Raw genomic sequence first — 10,977 nt, 5'->3', positions numbered from 1 at the left:
CAATACTTTATCTGATTTTTATTCTCATAAACTACTGTATGAAATAAGTGCTCTTAAAGTTGATTTATATCTCTCAGTTCAGCATCTAAGACATATTTGTATCGTTGTGATTTTGGATGAGGTTCTTCAGGGAGCTGGAAGTGATCACAACTCAGACCACTGAGTTGATTGTTTTCTAAGAATGTTGCAGCTGGTGAGATGTTATGTGGCCAGTAGGGGGCAACTAAATAACTCAAAAAAAGCAACCATTTGGTAAAGGAGAACAAGTTAAATAACACTTGGTCTAATGCTCAATCATGTTGGAAAAGGGAATTCCATTTTAAATGATAATTAACACCTAACCACATACTCTCACAACATGAATTTGTGAAGATAATTGCAACACTCCTCTAAGCTGGCAGTTTCTTAAAACACACCCTGGAGGCTTGTAAAATGTAGTGAAATATTTGGGTTTCTTTTCAGTCTGCAAGTTCTTTGTATTAAAAAAAAAAGTGAAAGAAAGAAATTGGGGAAAGGAGCAGATCAGATTTGTGATTTATCGGTTTAAGGGAACTTCCAGTGTGGAAACTGCATTCAGTGGAAGCAGATCATTAATTTGTCTGCAATGTACTGTCCTTCAGAGTAGCCTGCGGCACTGAGAGGTTTTTTGTCCATCGGTTGTTGTTCAGTTGTGATTTTTTGTGATTCCAATTGGGGTGTGTATTGTTGTTTTCTGGCAGAGATACAGGAATGGCTTGCTATTTCCTTCTCCAGCTCATTTGACAAATGAGGAAACCAAGGCAAACAAGGTTAAGTGACTTACTCAGGGTCACACAGTTAGAAAGTGTCCAAGACTGGATTTGAACTCAGGTCTTCTTGACTCCAGAGTTGGTACCCTGTCCACTGTGCCACCCAGCTGCCCCGTTGCTTCACAGTCAATTTAAACTAGCTCAGATTTTCTTTACTCTCAAGATCATCCCTCTGCCAAGTTTCCTCTCTCTTTGTCAATATATACTATTATTTAGCAAGCTGATTTTTCTCCCCTTTACTTTCCTTATAGTTTGATAGAAGAAATTTTTTAAAATTGACTTTTTCCCCCAAAACTTTGGCTGCCTGCATCATGAAAGGGCTAGGAATGGGTGAAACAGGGGAAAGAGACAATTTTTATCTCTTGAACTTAGATTGTCTTTATTTTTTTCCCATCTAATCATCTTCATGGGAAAAGGCTAGTGTTCAAAAATTAGGAAACTGGAAACTCCAGATCTGTTTGTCAGTTATTGGACAAATAACCATTACCTGGTATATAATCTAACTGTCAGACATCAAAGATCATGAGATAAATGGAATTCCAGGAGCTACAGTAAGTACAGGACAGCTACAAGTTGGCTAAGACATCCTAAAACTAGGGACCAGAAAGTTTAGAACAGAGAAGAGAGATGATCTAAGCACACCAGATATTTAAATCTAAAGAATTTGCCTCTTGGACCAGAGACTCTGTTGAGGAAGAGAGACTTTCTGGCTTGAATGCTGAGTGTATAAGACAGAAAAACTTGAGTGGAAGTTTTTGGTGCCCACGGCTTTTCTACAAAAAAAAAAAAAGGTTGTCTTTGGAAAAGCAGGAAAAAAACCTCTAGGATGTAATACATATACATGCAGATCCTGTCTCCACCCCCCCCCCCCATGAAATAACCAAGAATTTCAATTGAACCAGGATCAGCAGAACAGCATCCAACACAGACAGACCAAGAAAGGTCCTTGTTCCTGGTAGTGAGAGGAGGCCCTGGTGGCTTGGATGGAAAAGACAAATAGAAGACAAGCAAGGCTGTGCAATATAAGAAATATGAATTACCAATTCTGCACATTGCCTTCACCATCATTTCACATCTATGAATGTGTGTGTGTGTGTGTGTGTGTGTGTGTGTGTGCAGGTGTGGTAGGTCCACACTGTCACCTGCCAGATCCACATGTACTATTGTTACTCCTGATGAGACAAGTCTCAGTAGCCAGGCTGTTGCCACTGAAGGCATGGAAATTGGGAGTTTAAGGTAAGGGCAAAGGAAAAACATTCTATGCTACTCACATTCTTCCTGAGCAGAGTTATCCCTCTCCAATGACCAGTCCTCTGCTTAGACTCAGTAGTTAGCAACTTCTCATCACTCTGTGTCTTCTTAGCATTAAACATTATTAGAGCATTAGGTCTACAGTTAGTAAGACCTGAGTTCAAATCTGCCTTCATACTTAGCGTACCCTCATACTTGACCAGAGGGTCAAGTCGATTAACTTTTCTTTGCCTCAGTTTTCTTAGTTATAAAATGGGGACAATAATATACAAGCACCCACCTCAAAGGGTTTTTGTGAGGGTCAAATTAGATCATTTTATTTTGTGGTGTCTGATACTATAGAAATGCTTATTCCCTTCCCCTTCTCCATCCCTGTGATAATGAATCACAAGATACTGAAGAACAAACTTCTGCTTTCCTACTTTCTCATCCCATCAACTTTGACACAATCCCCTTGAACCCTCTATATCTTCTGCTGTATAATTTACAGACTTCCTTTCATATTATACCCCTTCTTCTTCCAACTTCTGACTCTCATTGAGATCTGGCTCTTCTAGGATGATGGAATATTCCGGATCTTCCATTCTAGGTCTGTTTGCAGCCTCTCAATCCCAGAGGCAGAATTGGAATACTCCTTCCCCACTATTCTTCCATTGTCACTTACAGTCTCTCCCATTGCATTCATCCTGAGATTCACTCTTTCCAAAATGATCACACAATCCAAATCATTAGGAATATCAACTTCCAGCCTCTAGGAAATATTCTGTCTTTTGTCAATGAATTTGGTGTTTGACTCCTAGTTTCTTCTTCACGTCACTTTTCCCCTTCGTTTTAGGTGAACTCAACATACATGTTGTCGTTGTTCCCTCAAGTAACTGAATCCATCATTCTCCCAAAATGCCCTACTTCTATATTCTATACCTTCATTTTACCTCATTTACAGATAGGAATGGTCACACCCTTGACTTTGTTCTACTATCAGAATCACTATCGCCAAAATTCTTTTATCCAGTCACAATTCCTATTATTCCATTTTTCCTTCTGATTCTTTTCTCAAATCTATTCTTTGTTCTCATTGTGACTTACAATCTCACTTCCCATCCACAACCTCTTTATAATATTCCCAGGCAATCATCCTTTCTCCCATTATATTCTCTTGTCATCCCAATGAACCAGTTCAACTCCATACTATCCTCTATAATTGATTTCCTTATTCTCTCATCCTATTGCTGGTTCAGTCTTGCCAAGCCCTATCATTGGATTATTTTTATTATGTATCTCCTTGTGTGTCACTGAATAAAACTGGCGAAAGTAACTTAATTGTACTGCCTGGATCCTCTACAAATTTATGCTCATAATTTCAACTAGGACTTCACTGCAATGGGAAATCTTTTTAGCCCTTCCTTCTTCCTCCAAGATCTTTCAGCTTCCTTTTGTGTCTAAACCTCCCCTATTAAATTGTGAACCATAAATTGTAAACTCAGCTATTTTTGTTTAAATCTGTATTTGTAAGTCAGTCCTTAGCATAGGACCAGGTGCAATAGTGGAGCTCAATAAATGTTTATAGATTTACTGACTACTTGATTCTCTTTTTAGCACCACTATTTTCCCAGTCACCCAGAACCACAACCTCAGGATCATCCTCAGCTCCTCACTCTCACTAACATTTAATCTCTTGTCTAATTCTATCACTTCGGCTTCCACAATATCTCTTGAATATATCCTTCTTATATAACTACTAGTCTTGTTCAAGTCCTCATACCATCTGACCTGAACTATTGTGGAAGCAATTTGGTCTCCCTCCCACTCAACTGCATCCTCCACAAAGTTGTCATTTTATTTTCTTAAAGCGTAGGACTGATCATGTCACTTTGCCCACTTCAACAAACGTTATTACCTAGAATCAATACTAACTCTTCTATCTGGTATTTAATTATCTTCATGACCTTGAAAACCTTTTTTTTTTTTACCTTCCAAATCTTTTTCTAGATTAATCCCCTTCCGGCATTCTACAATGCAGCTATACTGACCTATTTGCTAATCTGCAAGGAGGATATATCCATCTACCATTTCTATATCTTTGCAATAGCTATCCCCAATATTTCAGATGTCCTCTCTTTTTTCACTTCTACCTCTTGCAAACCATTGTTTCCTTTGTTTTTGCATTGTTTCTCAGTTTGTATTCTCATTTCTACATGAAACCTTTTCTGATCCCCAGTCTACTAATCCTCTCCCTTCCATAGCAACCTTTGTACATATTCTATATGTACTTGTATGCATGGTATGCCCTCTATTAGAATGTAAGGTCCTTGAGAGAAGGAGAGGCAGCATGGTAGGAAGAGTGGGGAATTTGGAATCAGTGGGTCTGGGGTGAAATTTTAATTCTACAATTTACAGCCTGACTGACTTTGGGCACATCACTTAAATTCTTGGTGCCTCAGTTTACTCATTTGTAAAAGGAAAGGGATACAGTTGAGATTTCTACCAGTTCTAAATCTATGACCCATGGAGTTCAGTTTTACTTTTGTCTTTGTATCCCTAGGCATTAGTATGATATCTGGCATTAGTACCTGCTTCACAAGTGCTTATTGCTTTATTAAGTGTGTGTGCTGGTCACATGGTCCCTCTTCATTCATGTACCTTGACCACGTGTTCCTTCTATATGCTCTCCAGATAACTTCTCCTGCTTCCCAACTAACTTTCATAAACATCATTGAGAGTATACCTTCTGAAAAAGGAACCCACCATTCCTACTACCACCACCACCACCAATTGGCAACTAATTGCCACCCACAGCAGGTAAGCCTGAGAGTAATTGAGAACAAAAGCATTTCCAGATCAGCAGGTCTCCATCCAACCTGGGTCCTATACTCATCATCTTAGGGGTCAATAGAGAAGGAGTCCAGCATCCCTACCACCACCATGTCTACTGAATGCAAACTAACTGCTATTGACAGGTAACCAATCTCTGATAGTGAGGCAAACTCATAAGACACATATGTGACCAAGGTAATTTCTGTCTCTGGTATTATAGGACCTCAAAGTGCTTTCTCTTCTTGTAATAGCCTACCATCCATTTTTCTGTGGGCGTATCATTCTGCCAAATAAGTCATTAGTCTGGTCTCTGTGAGATTGCTCTTTTCTTCAACTGATCTTTCAACCACCAGCACTAATGTTCCTTTGAAGCTATGGTGGGCATTCTTCTTTGTTGCCTGGGGACCCTGCTCCTTGAAGATAATTGAATATCTCTCAGATATCATCTTTTTAAAGGACATAAGACCCATTGTCAATCTTTGGTCATATTATCTATGTTATCTGGGACAATTCCTTTATACTTTATAAAGGGGAATCAGTATATAGACCTATTTTGGCATTTCTTTTACACATTATAAGTTTAGCTACTCATATTCTGTGATAACATCAAATTGCCTTGGAATCAGGGGAACTAGTTCTCTCATTACACCAAGAAGTGGCTATCCTACAGAGATTTGCAAATATAATGAAATGATTAGCATAATCTTTTCAAGTTATGACAACATTATTGTTCTTGAATATCCTTCTACACTGGTTTCCTGTTAGATGTTTCTTGTTCTTGAAAGATCTTTAATCTGATTTTAAAATAAAATTGAAAAATATTTTTAACTTTCTAAAATTTTAAAATGCCAAGGAAAAAAAGCAGGAGTTGATGGTGATAAGTATATCCTAACATTTAGATCAGTCAAAATCTTTTTCTGCAAGCAGCCGCCCTTTCCATTTTCCAAGGATAGGTTTTTGAGATCCTTACAGAATAAGGGAAATTAATGAGTATCCATAAGGAGGAAAGTAATTTCAAAATTGAAAAGTGTTTATTGATTAATCAGAGGGAAGCACTTCAGCTTGTAATGGAGAGCAAGGTCATATGAGAGGAACTGTCTGAAGTACTTGGTACTTATCTCTTTCTGTCTTTGCTCTAATCAAAACTGCTCACAGAGGATATACCTGCTGAGCATTGATTTGACTATAGTACTCCTGCCAAAGTCGGAAAGATTATGAGATTTAATCCTCTTGTTAATAACTTCATGAATTTATTTTGGGTGGAATGTGGGAGGGTGGGAGACTTGGAGCACTTATGAAACTCTTGGCTTATTTCAGGAGACTAAGTTCTTCTTGCTCTCAGTCCTCTCCTTTCCCCATCAAGTTCAACTAGGCCTTGCCTTCAAGGAGTTTAAAATCAAGTTAGGGAAATTGGATGCACCTATCTGAAACAAGAGTTATATTTGGTATCATGTAAAGTATGGAAAGAATGAGCCAATGATTAAATTAACTGTTGAGAACATTATTCCTAGCCCTGGTTCTGCCACTAACTGCTTAATCTTAGCAAAGTTATTTAACCATTCAATCCTTCCATGTCCTCATTTCTAAAGGTGGTTTGATGGATTAGATGATTACTAAGGATCAATGAATAGAGAAAATATCCCATTTATTATTTCTTTCAGAGTAATACAGCAATTCTTAAATTGCTATGATTCTGTGACTTCAGCACTGTGGAATTCTTCCTTTACAGTTGCAGATTATGACCAGTTCCTGCCATTTAATCCTTTGCCATTCTTATCTGCCTTTCCATAAATCTTTGATAATAGAGAAGATTGGTTTCTGTAGTTCAGGTTCTTCCTGACTGATCTTCCTACTGCAGATGTCATCATTCTAGTCCACTCCTCACAAAGCTGCCAAAGTGATTTTCCTTAAGTATAGTTCTGACTGTATTATTCCCTGCTCAATAAACTCAGCAAATGCCTCTATGACAAAATATAACTCTTCTATTTAGCTTTTAAAACTTTTCACAAACTGATTACCATCTCACTAATGTATATGCGTATATATAGATATATAGATATAAAATATGTATATATATATATATTTAAAATTTATCCAGCCCTACTAAATAGTATTTCCTCTTCCACATTTGGCAGTCCAAACAAACTGTCCTTTTTTTCTGCTCCTCAAATATGATATTACAGCTCCTATTAATTCTGTATTAATTTATGAATAATCCTATTGCTGGAATGTACTGCATAGATACAGATAGACAGACAAATTCTCTCTGGGTATCCCTATGTCTGGATTTGGTGAGTGGTCATGTGTCATGAGATTTCTCCTGACTGGAGCTGCCTTGCTGTACATCAAGCAAAGACTATATACATGATCATTTTTGGGGCTTGAGTGATCTTCCTAAGACCAACCCACCAAACTTGCAGCAATCATGATCATCGAAGTAGGACAACATAGGTGCCCTCAAGTCCTGTGGGAATGATATAAATTGATTGTATAGGCTTGTGGTTGGCTCATTATTCTGCTTGAGTACAGTAGAGGTTATATTGATTCCCTTCACTTATCGCAGGCAAGTCCAGATCAGGGAAAGAATGCAGGATCTGCTGTGCTTGACAGAAAGCTCCTACCTGCTTTGTTTTCACTGTTTTCCCCAGGTCTAGAGTCTGCCTGTGAAATTAATTTATTGTTATTAAATTCATTACCTTTATCATTATCATATTAATCAATATGAAAATCATAATTCTCTTGACTATCCCTATACATAGAAACACATAAAATGAACACATATGTATATAATATATAGGCATATGCATATGTATACAATGCACATGCATATATGTATGTAAATATATGCATGTGTAATATTTGTGTGTGTGTTTGTAGTGGTATAAGCTTAATGAGATCACTGAATGAGCAATTTTGTGTAGACTATTTGGTGATATGGTAATTTGTGGATATAGGAAACTCTTGATAGGAAAACATCCTATTCAACTGCAGATTGGCACCTTCTTATTAAATAACTTAGAGGGTTTTCTGGGTAACTGAGTGGTCCAATGACTTGCCCTGGATCACACAGTCAATATGTATCAGAAGTAGGACTTGAATCCAGAACTTCTTAACTCCAAATCTGGTTTTCTGTCTCCTATGACATGCTTCCTCTCTATAAAGGTAATTAGATGAAATATTAAGTAATATTACTTTAAATGATTTAGAAATTTAATTCATTTACATATTTGTTAAATGACAAATTTTACATTGATATAGTTCCTTATAGCACTGTCCTAGCACAATCCTATGAGGTAAGTAGCATGAATATTTTTATTCTCATTTTTCAGATGAAGAATTTGAGGTTCAGGGGTGGCTAGGGGCACAGTGGATAGAGCACTGGCCCTGGAGTCAGGAGTACCTGAGTTCAAATCTGGCCTCAGACACTTGATAATTACCTAGCTGTGTGACCTTGGGCAAGCCACTTAACCCCATTGCCTTGCAAAAAAACCTAAAAAAAAAAAGGAAAACAGTCCTAAGAATTTGAGGTTCAGACACAAAACTAGTAAGTTCAGAACAGGGACTCCAGTCTAGATCTTTTGACTGTTCTTTATTCTACTCCACACGCATTTTCATTTAATTAATTTATATAGTTGTATTTTTATCAGAGGGTACTGATGCCATGAACAGTCCTGGGTTGTTATTCTTTAGTTTAATGGGCATCTCCATGCATACTATGAATATAGTTTGTCAGTTTCTGAAGTCTTTAGTGTGAAAGAAATTAATAATTAAAGAATCATTTGTATTCTTTGAATAGGGTTATTTAGGGCTAAGTCTAAAAATTTGATTTATACTGTTCTTTCTATTTTTATGAATTGGACAATTGTGCCTTTGGAATTTGTCCAACTTTAATTGTAACTTAATCAAATGAATGTTAAAGAGCTTGACACAGTTGCTAGTTTAGCATTTCTATAGAAGTCTGTATTTGCAAAGTCTGATATAAAATTTGAGTCTTTGAAAAATACTTGATTGGATATGCTTACAGTAGATTATTCTGTGTCATACTTCTCATAGTCAATTGATGGTGGCCATGGAGCAGCTGTTTTTGACTCTGGATAGGCTTTGATTTCAACAGTAACAACAGCAGCTGCAACAAATGACAATGACCAAGAGAAAAAGGTTATTTTTATTGTGAAGTAAAACCAAATAAGTATATTTGTAGCATGGTTTCTCTATGGGTTTGATCCTTCAGATGAGGATAAAATAAACAACAATTTTTGAAGATTTCATCAGTTGCTTATATTCAAAGCACAATGGGAATAGATATTTTCAAAATGATGATTTCAAATTTCAAATAATTTCAAAATTCAAAAAAATCAGAATAAAAAAATTAATGTATTTTCAGGAAATAAAGAAGAGGACAGAACTGATTTCATTTTGTTGTGTTAATCAACCTTAGAGTCCCTGTTGGTTTTTAGCTCTGTCCTAGGTCCTTTGAAATTTAGGTCATTTTTGGGTCCTGATTGACTCAAAGAGAATGTAAATAGCAATCATTTCTGTTTAGAGCAGAAACCCTGGCTTTTCCTCTCTCAGACTGATTTTTTTTAAACTAGATTGAAGAGATCTTTCTTTGCCTGTCTCACCTAGCCATAATCAGTGAATGCACATTGCCTCGGTCAAACCAAGCTTAATCTAGCTTAATAAGACCTAACTCTTCTGTTGCATTCAGGGTCATCTCCTGTTCTCCTAATCTATATCAGGTCATGGCCTCAGATGGCTTTAGAGGAGAAAGCGAAGCTGGTGACTTTGCACAGCTGTCTCTCACTTAAATACAATTCACTTGCATGTCATGGCATCACCTTCCTGATCTCATGATCCTCTTTGAGAATGAAGCACAAACAATAAAAACAACAATAAACATTTGGGTTAGATATGATAGCTCAAGAGATTTGCAAATTTTGTGAAAAGACATGTTGGGGGAAATAAAATAGGCTAACTGGATTAATTACCATTTGAATCTTGATTGGGTATGCTTACAGTAGATTATTTTATGTAAGCTTCTCACAGTCAATTGATGAAGGCCAGGGAGCTGTTGCATATATTTACCACCCATAGGATTTTATTAGCAAAGATATTGGTGGGTTTGCCATTTCTTTCTCCAATGGATTAAGGCATTATGACTAAACTTTGATTTGAGGATCAAAAAGATTTTAAATCTAATTGCCTCCATCTCTAATTTCAACTTGCCAAATTTGTAATGTATATACATCCATACACACATATAAGTACACATATATAAATATATATATATATATATTCTCTTTTAGTGTGACTCTTCTAATTCTTCACTGTTATCCTTTGTTTTTTACTTCTCTCCTGGTTCCTTCTCTATAGTCAACAAACATTTAGGGTTCTTTCTCTTTTAAGAAGAGGTTTTTTAAGGCCTTGACTTGATCCTGCCATTCCCTTAAACTATAAACCTTTGTCTTTCTGCCCTTATAATGAGGAATTTCTAGAGAAAGACATTTTTACTAGTCAATCCCCTTAACTAATAGGACTCTCTTCCTCCTCAAATTATCTAGTTTACTTATACTGAATGTCAGCTCCTCGTGGTTAGAGACTATTTTTCACCTTTGTTCATTATAGAAATTTAAATGTTCGTTGAATTGAAATTTTTCCCTAAAAAAAAAAAAAAAAAAGCAACAAATTTCATATTCTGAATACCTGTAGTGAACAAGATGTTGGTACATCTCTGTCCTTAGAGCCAGAAAGATCTATGGGTAAGACCTGTCTCCAATATATCCCAGAGCAGCAAGCTGGCACAATGGAGTGATTGTATCCAGTCAAATGAGCCAGGAAAAAATAAATCACTAATCAGGTCTGCAGACTCAGGGCCAAAGTACCAGAGATGAAAGGATTAAAATCTTCAGGGCATAGGCTCTGGAGTCTTGGAAGTTAGGTTGTTAGTAAGAGGATAGGCATGACTGCAGTGAAGCATGGTTGGGACCTCCTGAAATGGTATAAGAGGGTGAGTAGTCACTTGGAAGTTACAAGGGAGTTGCTGAACAGCACCTGTATGAGGAATTTCTTTTTCTGAGGGTTCCCTATATCATAATGAGCTCACAGCATCAGCTCCTTTCTCTGT

This window comes from Macrotis lagotis, chromosome 2, assembly GCF_037893015.1.
Source record: "Macrotis lagotis isolate mMagLag1 chromosome 2, bilby.v1.9.chrom.fasta, whole genome shotgun sequence".
Classification (NCBI taxonomy): Eukaryota; Metazoa; Chordata; class Mammalia; order Peramelemorphia; family Peramelidae; genus Macrotis; species Macrotis lagotis.
This window is presented reverse-complemented; position numbering follows the sequence as displayed.